The 12,285-nt window shown below is 35.0% G+C and overlaps 1 long non-coding RNA gene across 9 annotated transcripts in view; it reads left to right on the forward strand.

Moving 5' to 3' along the window:
• The first annotated feature begins 1,321 nt into the window (after positions 1-1,321).
• The window catches only part of LOC123547505 (uncharacterized), a 38,734-nt gene continuing 27,770 nt past the window's right edge, over positions 1,322-12,285 (forward strand). For 2 of the 9 annotated variants that reach the window (XR_008367342.1, XR_008367344.1), the window contains exons 1-4: positions 2,827-3,485; positions 3,893-4,016; positions 4,796-4,913; positions 11,027-11,120. This is a non-coding gene — a long non-coding RNA (uncharacterized LOC123547505). Of the gene's footprint in view, positions 1,433-2,825; positions 3,486-3,892; positions 4,017-4,795; positions 4,914-11,026; positions 11,121-12,285 lie in introns of those variants that run through there. The other 7 variants (XR_008367338.1, XR_008367341.1, XR_008367340.1 and 4 more) reach the window with 6 other exon arrangements.

The following is a 12,285-nucleotide window of genomic DNA, read 5'->3' on the forward strand; positions in this document are numbered from 1 at the left end:
ATTTGTGATACTGAACACATATGTAATCCCCATACTTTTATATGGATTGGAAACTATCATGTTAAACAAGTCTCAAACGCTTCCAGAAAAAGACTTCATAGCAAATTTCATCCCTTCCAATTAATACAAGTGATGCTGCAGTCTATCTTATATCTAGTCTATTACCTGCCGAGGCTGCACTACACCAATCTTGAACAAGTTCTATAGTATTTACTTAATGTCTGAGGATTCTGTTGAAAAGGGTTAGCTCACCATCAGCCCGCCAAAAGTTGAATAGAAAGTAATAGCTGGTTTCTACAAAAAGATTCTCTACAAATACTGCCTGTCTGAAGCTGAAGGTACGGTTGATTGCGCCAGTTATTCTTCCTGCTCGGAAACGCCAACTTCATATAAAAGTTAAAGAATAATTGACTCAAGGTATTCTTACACGTGCATCATTCTGCAAATCCTTAAAGTTATTGAATTGTACAAATACTCCGGGAAAACCGCAACCACTATTTCGAATTCCTGTTAATTCTGCCAATAATTTGACCGATTATGGTAATTATCTTAGCAATTAATTATTTTTTGACAGCGAGTCCATTTTAGCTATGACCTGTCACCAGACATGCAGTTTTATAATTGTATTGTTAACCTTATTAGTGTCAAATCAAAACAGAAAACATGTAAAATTTTAAAAGGGCCTTAGAAAAGCGTTTCTTCGTCGGGCCCAAGCCCGAGAAAAAGGTGAAGGGTTTTATACTATACTCATTATACTGTATTCATTTGAAAATGTCAAAATATGGGGTATATTAAAAATGCCACAGAATGCAGGAAATGAAGCGCTAAATTTCAAAATCATGCCCCCTAGCTAGTCCCCTTCTTTTCAATTTCAGTCGGCTGATTTTTATAATGTTTGCCCCCCCCCCCCTCCCCCCACTCCAACACACACACGCCCAATCTGAAAATGCTTCCTACGGGCTTGCACCGTACATGCAAACTTATGAAGTTGTTGTATGATTGAGACATGTGCTCAGTTTGATTTAAAAGATGAAAATATATTGGCTGAAGGTTGGCAGGGTCGGACTGGGAAGGGGGACAGGTTCTGACCCCAAAGTGTCTGTGTGTTTATTTAGGTCTTTACATCTGGCGGTTTATCAAGATCCGTCAACATCTGTGACGGATACTTACCTTAAGTTAAGTTGATTCATGTGATAATTACCTCCCCTTTTTACGTATCCGCCATTTGTACAGATGTAGTCCAGATAATTGTACTGGAGAGTTGAATATCGTTATATTTTCTTGACCTGTCGATATCCGCCTCCACGTAAAATATCAAAATGTAAAATCGGTCTGCCCGAGGTCTCATTATTTAGACTAGTACAGATGTTGCAAGGGAAAGGAAGTCAACATGGTCGGCATTAAATCTCTTCAAGTTTATTTTTGATAATAGGTATCATACAATTTACGATTTATTAAGGAGTTTCTAAGGAATATTTTAATATAGGTATATTTAAATGTTTTTGTGTGCATTTTGCTATTTTGAAGTCGAAAATTAATCTCTGTAGGTAGACGCTCATGAAATTATAAAAGAGCCAGAACTAAATATTGTTAGTTCAAACACAAAGCTAGGCCTTTTTCAGAGAACAATCCCTTACCTAATTTTAAAGAGTTATATGTAATCAGTTTCATAAAAAAATCAGAAATTCATGTAAAGCAGATTTTACAGTCAGAGGCACAGGTGGCAGTAACGTACCTAGGATACAGTATGGGTTGATGAGCCATATACACTTAAATTTATTACAGTTATAATGTTTTCTTAGGAAAAAAATGACAAAAAGCCATTTTGAAAAAAATTTTGCTCCTGTGACAAATTATGAGCCATGAGAAAGGTAGATATGAACAGTTTGACATGTGCATTGCTTACAGGTCCGTATTTTTTTTTCAAAACAATATTTCCTTATCAATGATTGGCCACATTTTAGGCAAAAGATTAATCTTTCAGAAAAACCTTACTTTAAAACCCAGTTCCAAACCGTTTACGCATCACGAGCGAGCAGCGACGTACGAAACGATAGTGATCGATTTCTCCATCCGAATAAATCCCACACATTTTTCGCACAGAAGTCTCCCCCCCTAAAACAAATCAAGTACACCATGTCAGTTAAAAATAGCGCTACAAGCAGTCAGAATATGCAAAATGTAAACTAACAAGACTAAAAATAAGGTTCAATTCTACTTAATTACTTACCAGTTGTTATTTATTTGAATTTGGTAAATAATCTTCGTGAGCCATCGCTGCTTGTTTATATTCGGGTACTCTTTGGATTTTATCGCTACGTTTGAAATACGTAAACTGTCTCCGCCAGTGAAAACATTCTTTACAACCACTGTCTTGTCAACGGTAATCATGGCAGGCGAAGGTAATTTCCGAAAGCGAAAAAGTAAAATAGCAAATTTGTAAGTAACAAAGTAGGATTGAACTTGATTTTTGGTCTTGTTAGTTTGTGTTTAGTCTGTTATGAACGGTTATAACGTTATTTTAAACTGGCACTGTGTGCTTGGTGTGTTTTAGGGGGAGACTTTGGTTCGAAAAATGTGTGGGATTTATTCGGACAGAGAAAACACTACCGTTTTGTACGCCATTGCCCGTTCATGATGTGTAAACGGTTTGGTACTGGGCTTTGAAGTAAGGTTTTTCTGAAAGATTAATCTTTTGCCCAAAAGACGACCAATCATTGATAAGGAAATATTGTTTTGAAAAAGAAATATGGACCTGGGAGCAATGCACATGTCAAACTGTTCATATCTACCCTTTTTATGGCTTTTTTACTGAAAGCAGCATACCTGGAATATATACCTGGGTATATCATGTGAAAGCAGCATACCTAGAATATATACCTGGGTATATCATGTGAAAGCAGCATACCTGGAATATATACCTGGATATATCAATGAAATCTGTGAAAAGATACTTTGGAAGCATAGAACATTAACCAAGCAGCATAATAGCAGACTAGATTGAACAGAGTCTGTCCATGAGGAATACTGAAATACAGACTTGACAGAAGAAGATATTACATGTAGTTGTTTCTCAGACTCTATTCAACATATTACCTGCCCTTGTATTCTCATTGTAGAGATACTTAAGTGATTTTATTACTGTCATAGAACCTTTGATTTATTGAAGGTATCTAACTAGTTACAGATTTGCAACCCTTAAGTATAAAATGCCATACAGGGTGCTTATTATTTATCTTTTACACAGTTTTACTCTGACTGAATGCCTGGCAGTTTGTCTGAATGGTGCAAAAACTATCTAAATGTGCGTCTAGAATGCCTTTGGCTTCATTAAACATTGTGAAAAATGCCTGTTTTTTTTTGTAGTGAAATTTGTGCAGAATAGCTACAGACCATGAAGTTCAGATGTAAAGAGATGCAGGTCTTTGTTCTACATGGTGTATGAGTGAAACATGTGTATGGCAGTCATAGAAAACATTTAAAAAGTAAGAAGATAATTGGTGTTTAGAATCATTTATTAACTAATCAAGCTGCACTTAAGATAAATACTGAATATATGCAATCAGTTTCTTAAAAAAAATCTGAATTTTATGTAAAACAGATTTTACAGTTGGAGGGAGGTAACTCAGTTTAAAAAAAAACAACCAAAAAAAACCCACACAAATGCTGTTGCTACATGATAAACTAGTTTTAAGCTTGTCTACCATATACATGTAGATGGGTTAAGTAAATTAATGCACTCTTCCATTTGTTTGTGTCCATGTTCAGCTGTCGATGTCTATGTCCCCTTCCATATTTTGTATGTAAGCTCATTGAAACTTAAGACACACTTGTTTATTGTGATGATCTTGCATGAAATACTCTTTGTTTCATAACTCTGTTTCACTTTCAGTATGAAGGTATGCTCCACTTTTCACTGAATGGGGTTATTTACTTGGATAGGGAGATGTGCCCAGTCTGTTATGTGTTCTTGTTATACCAGGTAGCATGGGCTTTAGTGGAACTTTTTCCATAGAGTAAGTTATTCCTTCCATTCCAGGTGGGGGACTTCAAAGTATAACCAAGCTGAAGAAGAAAATTTGCAAACATTGAAACATGATCACCTGACCTATAAATAGAAAGTTTTTCAATAGTCATTGCTTGTCTAATTTTGGAATAATTCCATAGAATTCTTTAATGACCCTGTACCAGTATGTTCAAACTATTTAAATTGTCAAAACATTTTCCTCTATGTGTGGTTCCTACATGTATGAAGAGGATACCTTAAAAATCTTCCTGTCAGAAAATGCTGGCAAAATTTCAAACTGATTTTACAGGTATTTTACTTGTGTGACTCTCTACTAAAATTGTTCAGCTGAGCTGTGAAGTTCAGTTGAGCTATCTAGGGCCATCATGTCTGTCTATTTTTGTATGAATTGATGTTCAATTAGCATGGCAAAACATTTGCCAGTATCAGACAATGTGTTGTGTACAAAGTTCAGACCCATGTCTTGAAGGTCAGTGTCAATTTAAGGACATTTTTCATGCACAGTCTGTATCTCTGCTGTGTGAGGATTATTCCTTTACAAAAGTTAGAACTGTAAATTTGTTACCTTAGAAATAAAGAAAAAATGTCCTAATTGTTTTGCTGTTTAATGTTTTGTAGTTAAGAAATAAAAGCTGTACAGAAATTATTAATCGATGATGTTTTTGACATTTGAAATATAAGTGATGCAGGTTTGTAAACTAATTTGGATGGTAAATAGCGATTTATATTCTTTATATATATATATGAGGAAATATCTTTATTTTGCAGAGAAATCTGTGAGATAGATCTTGCTGCAGCATGGCATTGACAAACCAAGAAGCTCAGATTGTTGTGTGCACACTAGTTTGATTTGTTTATGACTTTGAATGGATTTCATAGAAACAGGGTAAGGATTATACCAGTTTAAGACTAAGGTATACTTAATGATAAAACTGCTGTAGACAGAGGAATTAGTAGTTTTATGGTCTTTGACTTCACAAAGTATCAAAGTAGCTCTGATTTTCATGAAAATAATACAAAATATTCAACTAAGGACAATTATTAAATGTGATGTTTTCATCTGTTTGTTGTCCCTGGACCACAGGGTCTTTAAAAACACATTCTCCTTCTAAACAACTAAACAAGTGTCATCCATACCTCACAGAAATATTCTTTTGATGATTCCTTCACATCTAGGTCACCCATGCAGAATTCTGATTGCCATGGCAACCTGAAGGAAAAACTTTTAACAATCTTTTTCTCAGAAACTGCTGGTAGAGTTTAGAAATAATTGTATAGAAATTTTCCTTAAAAAACTATCTACCAAATATCTTAGAATCGTTCTTTTTTATTTAAATATGGCTGCCTTAGGGTGGAGCTTCTTTGCCCTATATGGCAAAGTTATTTGTGTCTTAGATTCCTATGTCATCATATAGGTTGGCTGGTGGTAACACACTAAGTCTTGACTGTCAGTCCAGAGGTACAGTGTTCGAATCCTGGTCCATGCACTGGAAATTTCTTTTGTGTGTCTCCCACCTAAATTAAGAGCCTGTACTGGATCTTCCCTGGAAAGACAGATTCGTGTGTATAGGTGCTATACACCTGACACTTGAAATAACCAGACTATTTGCAAAGAGCTAGGCTAAGTTATCGGGCCAGGCCTGTATCTAAAAAGGGTTTCTCTCTGTCTGTTCTGGGGGCTTTATCTTACTCTGTCCCTCTGGTCAGATCGCCCTGTGTCTGTACTAGTAGAGGATGAATTTTACGCCCTGTAAGGCTTCGTTTATTATATGTAAAGCGCCTTTGAATATGTATATCAGGAAAAGGGCGCTATATAAATCTGGTATGATAATAATAATAATACCATTATGGCCTTCTTATTTTCCAGTTAAAATTCTTGCATTACAGACAGGGATTTCTGTGTTTTCTCCAGTGTCAGAAAACTCCACCCTGGGGTGTAAGATGACTCTTGTGCTGTAAATGATGAATAAAGAACATTTAGTTAGTAGATTTGAGCAGTAATTTTTAGCTCACCTGTCACATAGTGACAAGGTGAGCTTTTGTGATCACCCTTCGTCCGTCGTCAGTGCGTGCGTGCGTCCGTCCGTCAACAATTTCTTGTCTGCACGGTAGTGGTTTCATTTATGATTTTATTTTAACCAAACTTGCACACAACTTGTATCACCATAAGATCTCGGTTCCTTTCTTGAACTGGCCAGATCCCATTATGGGTTCCAGAGTTATGGCCCCTGAAAGGGCCAAAATCTGCTATTTTGACCCTGTCTGCACAATAGCAGCTTTATTTATGATTTGATTTTAACCAAACCTGCGCACAACTTGTATCACTATAAGATCTTGATTCCTTTCTTGAACTGGCTAGATTCCATTATGGGTTCCAGAGTTATGGCCCCTGAAAGGGCTAGAATTAGCTATTTTGACCTTGTCTGCACAATAGCAGCTTCATTTATGATTGGAATTTAATCAAGCTTGCACAAAACTTGTGTTGCCATAAGATCTCAGTTCCTTTGTAGAACCGGCCAGATCCCATAATGGGTTCCAGAGTTATGGCCCCTGAAAGGGCCAAAATTAGCTATTTTGACCTTGTCTGCACAATAGCAACTTCATTTATGGTTTGATTTTAACCAAACTTGCACACAACTTGAATCACCACAAGATCTTGGTTCCTTTCTTGAACTGGCCAGATTCCATCATGGGTTCCAGAGTTATAGCCCCTTAAAGGTCCAAAATTGGCTTTTGTAGCCATATAGAGACTTCATTTATGGTTTTATTTGATACAAACTTCCAAAATATCTTCAACAACAATAAATCTTGGATTCCATGACAAATCAGATCCAATCGTAGGTTCCAGAGTTATTTTATATCTGATTACCTCCCCTGATTGTAGTCAAAATGGATTTGTACCAGTAAGTACTTATAGCACTTATTTGAAATTTCATTATTGTCATTAGTTGGACTGAGCCAATCAGGGTAGATAACTTTGGACAGATTTTTTGTCAAATTACCTCCCTTTATTTCAAATTAAAATGGGTATATCTCCGTAACTAGTGAAGATACTGATCTGAAATTTCATTTATATCAACAGATTTATTTGGCAGATCCTTCTTTTGTTCACTTACAATAATTTTCTTTTTAATTACTTCCCTTTTACGTTACTATAAATAGCTTATTTTTAGTAACTTTTTTATTATTGGCCGTAGGGAAAAACTGAGACCACTTTTCTGTGGTACAACATGGATGGTACCTCCAATTTTTAGGTGTATTTTGACATATCTGTATCTTGTAAGAATTTTTTTTTCTTTTTGGTTAACTTTCTTTCCTTGGTTGTTCCTGTCCTTTGGACTTAGCTATTTTTTCTGAGAACCTTCTTGTCCTCAAGTGCAGTGATAACAGGTGAGCGATATAGGGCCATCATGGCCCTCTTGTTATATTTTTGTGTTAGATAAAATTCAGTTACCTTGATAGTTCCTATTTGATTATTGTTCATACATAGGCAGCATGAAAATAGAAAATAAAAATTCAATTTTATGAGTGAAGGGAGTTAATTTAATTTTTATGCACTGTCTCTTTCCAGAAACTACAAGTATTGATGCATCTGTTTTAATTATTACCACACCTAAACTTTGTTCAAGGTAAACTATTAGTATAGGTGGATGGTCTAGTATCCATTGTCAGTCATTAAAATTGTCCCCTATTATAAGACAGGTTTAAAATTATTATTTTCAGAAGCTGCAAGACTGAATTGTAAACTTGGATTTTTACAGCATGAAATTATATAATACATAGTTTAAGTATTGCACAATATGATCTAACAGTCTAATATTTTAACATAAATGTTTATATTAAATCACATAATATAGTACATGTATTTAAGTTTAGTATAGACATTTAGCTAGTCTATTAAGGGCATAAAGACTGCTAATTTGTCAGTAAAGTGATACTTTATTATTGCTTATACACTTCATAGTCATCAGTACTTTCAGTTAACCTAATAAGTTACAAACTGCATTTTATATCATTGCATATTTTCAATTTGTTTTCATCAGCTAGTGACTCATTATGAGCTGTTGTGAAAGAACATTGAGCTATTTTTAGGTTATGGACAAAGATTTTACATGAACATTGTCAAGGTCATAGCTGATTTGTAAGATAAATGTTGAATGGCTTATCAAAAAGATGCTGACCCATCAGAATGTACTTTATGGTTGAATGCATTTTGGGAGAGTTTACCTCAGTAGAATTTTTTAGCCTTTTCTTCATGCTATAAGGAATATTTTTGACTGACAACAACTGAAACACTCTCTTAGGATTTAGTAATTAATAATTTATTTATTTATTTATTTTGTATTTATTATGTCCCCGAATATTAAAATCGCACTGTCCGTCTGTGAGTGTATGTGTGCGTCCGATTTCTTGTCCGGACTGTAACTCTGCCATCCATAGAGGGATTTTGAAACAACTTTAAATGTTCACTGTAGTGAGACAACATGTCCGGTGCAAGATCTAGACCCTTGACCTCAAGGTCAAGGTCACACTTGGAGGTCAAATATTAACAAGGTCTGTTTCTTGTCCGGTCCAGAACTCTGCCATCCATGAAGGGATTTTAAAAAAACTTGGCATATTTGTTTACCATAAAGAGACGATATGTCATGCGCAAGACCCAGACCCCTAGCTCAAAAGTCAAGGTCACACTTATAAGTCAAAGGTTAACATGGTCCGTTTCTTGTCTGGTCCATAACTGCAATTTATCATGGGGTTAGAAAATAATTTGACATAAATGTTAACCAAATTAAGAAGGTGTGTCACGCTTATGACCTGGGTCTCTCAGGTCAAGGTCAAGGTCACAAAATGATTTGTACCTAATCTATTCTGGCCTATTTTGTGCAGACAACTGTAGCATTCTTGGACATGCTTCAGGGGCCATTTGTCACTAATAGTGACAGCTCTTGTTTTTGGCTATATATTTAACCTAAGAGTTTTACTAAATTCATAGTGGTTTTTCTCTAAATAAGTAAGTAATTTTCTTTAATTAAGTAACTTAAATACTATCGTTTTAACAGCAACTATTTTAGATTTTCATCTTTAAGTACTTAAATAATTACTGGTAATTAATATATATTTCTGTTAAGGCGAAGTGTTAGTAATTTTGATGTAATAATTTACTACAAGTAAACTGCTAGATCACTGCTTTCAAGCAAACTATAAAATAACATATAGAATAAACTGGCTAGATCTTTTTAAATCCCACATAAATGGTGTCACGGGATCGAAAAATTGAGCCGCAAGCATATAGATAAAAAAAAAACCAGCAAAATTTTATTTCACATTGAGACATCTGGTATGTACGAATGTAGTATTGTCTGCATAATCTAATGATCCTATACCAAGCTTCTATAGATTTTGCCCCTTGGGTCAGAATTGTCTCTGCCCATTGAGGTCACTTGTTTTACATAGACTTATGTAAGAAGCATTATAAAAGTCTTCCTATCTTAAAGATGTTTATCACAATTATTTTTAGCGGACAGATTTTTTTGTAACTTTGCATATTTTTAGATTAATGTATGACAAGTTAAAATGAAAAATAAAAATGATAGGTACCCGTGCTTCTTTTTTCAATATTCAAAGTTTATTAAGAACACCAAATCGGTATTTTTGTCTGAAGAAACAATACATACATGTCATAATAAAACTACTGCAAACAACTATTTATGCAAAGTTTCACTCTGATGTTACTGTTTATGCATCACAATTAATGAAACCACTATAACTATGCATAAAATGTCAACAAATAGATATATTAACTCAGAAAAATTACTCTTGACAGATGTCGAAAGTATCTGAAACTGAGAAAATCACTTACAAGACAAATTACACAATGTTATTATCAGTTTCTTAACCACTTTTCTTACTCACATGCGGAATAATGCTCCTTTAAGGTTGCATGCCTCTAGGTCAAATACTTTTTGAGATACGTGCTACACAAGCTTTCACATGCCATTTACGTATATATTTGACCACGTCAAGGGACATAAATCCGTTTTTACTGAGTGAAACCTCAAATAAAAGCACTGGTACACAAGTTCGCATGCTGAATTTAATTCTTATGTGGTTTCATGACTCTTTGCGCATTTAATTTTGAGTTACATGCGACACAAATGTTTAGACCCTTTATGTACAACTTGACTGTCAAGGGCCATAACTCTGGTCTTCTTACTACGTAAAATGCGGGATGGGGCACAAACAGTATAACAACATTTTTAGGAAGTCACATCTGAACTTGAAGGAGATATATCTTAAGGTTTTCTGGAATTTTATTTGACTTGGAATCGGCTGCATCATTACAGGACGAAATAGTTTACTTTCAAATTGGCTGTCCACAATGGATTCGATTCCAGCACTTCCTACGGCTACTCCTCAAATAAAACACCATCACTTCTAAAGGTAAAATATGGATGCACGACCTATATTGTCAGTACATACGATATTTTTGCGCGAGTGCGCTGCATATCCGACAATTATGCACTTTTGGCGGCGAATCCTGAACTTTACAGTGGTTATCGCTTGCTGCGCGATTGAGCTGCGCACAAAATATTGTGATGAACTCCTTTAAATGTCATGGCCTACATATTTGGCATAAAACATTGTGTAGAGGTCTTCTGCTAACAAATCATGTCTGGACCCCATTTGACTCAGGGTGAGACCTCTCCTAAAAAGCAAGTCCCTGTTTGACTAGTCTTCTGCTAACAAATCTCGTCCCCAATTGTTAAAGATGAGTCAATAGGGACATGAAACTGTTGCTGCAGGAATCAGAGAAAGAAAGTTATACACCGAGCATTTCAGAAATATGGGTTGTTGTTTGTCATGGTAGGATTTGCATAAGAGAAATAGGGAGTTACCTAGCAGACTGAATGTATAGTGTCAGGGACTAAATTTTAAACTTTAAATAAGCATTTTGAGTCTTTTTTATACATGAATGTTGCAAAATGTTTGTTACTTTTCCAGCTGCTGACTGGAAGTGTCTTGTTGTACATGTTGAGCAAGTTAGCTGACTGATTGAAAGGATTATAAAAAGGCTGTTACATTACTGGTATTGAAAGTAAGTTTATAAAGCTATTTATTATTCCCCACACCACAAGTGTGATAGTAGTTTTTAGCTAGACTATACGAAGTATAAGGAGAGCTATCCTACTCGCCCTGGCGTCGGCGTCTTTCCGTGTCCCCACCTTGGTTCAAGTTTTTTTTACACTTTCTCTTTTTTCAGCTTATCTCTGTAATTACTAGATGGATTTGATTCAAACTTGAAATACTTATTCCTCATCATCATCCACATCATCTGACATAAGGGCCATAACTCTGGCACCAGTATATCATGAATTATCCCCCCTTTTCACTTAGATTTTCAGGTTAAAGTTTTGATGCACTTTCACTCTATCTCTGTTATTACTGAAAGGATTTGATTCAAACTTAAAATAGTTGTTCAACATCATCACCCACATCATATGACACAAGGTGCATAACTCTGGTGCTATTTTTTCATGAATTATTCCCCTTTTTACTTAGAATTTCAGGTTAAAGTTTTGGTGCACTTTCACTCTACCTCTGTTATTACTGAATGTATTTGATTCAAACTTAAAATAGTTGTTCAACATCATCACCCACATCATATGACACAAGATGCATAACTCTGGCACAATTTTTCATGAATTATTCCCCTTTTTACTTAGAATTTCAGGTAAAAGTTTTATGCACTTTCACTCTGATCTGTTATTACTGAATAGATCTGATTCAAACTTAAACAATTGTTCAACATTATTACCCTTATCATATGACACAAGGTGCATAACTCTGGGACTAATTTTTCATGAATTATTTCCCCTTTTTACTTAAAATTTTAGGTTAAAGTTTTAATGCACTTTCACTCTTTCTCTGTTATTACTGAATGGATTTTATTCAAACTTAAAATAGTTGTTCAACATCATCACCCACACCATATGGCACAAGGTGCATAACTCTGGCACCATTTTTTCATGAATTATTCCCCCTTTTTACTTAGAATTTTAGGTTAAAGTTTTGGTGCACTTTCACTCTACCCATGTTATTACTGAATGGATTTGATTCAAACTTAAAAAGTTGTTCAGCATCATCACCCACATCATATGACACAAGATGCATAATTCTGGCACAATTTTTCATGAATTATTCCCCTTTTTACTTAGAATTTCAGGTTAAAGTTTTATGCACTTTCGCTCTATCTCTGTTAT

Source organism: Mercenaria mercenaria, chromosome 15 (assembly GCF_021730395.1).
Source record: "Mercenaria mercenaria strain notata chromosome 15, MADL_Memer_1, whole genome shotgun sequence".
NCBI lineage: Eukaryota > Metazoa > Mollusca > Bivalvia > Venerida > Veneridae > Mercenaria > Mercenaria mercenaria.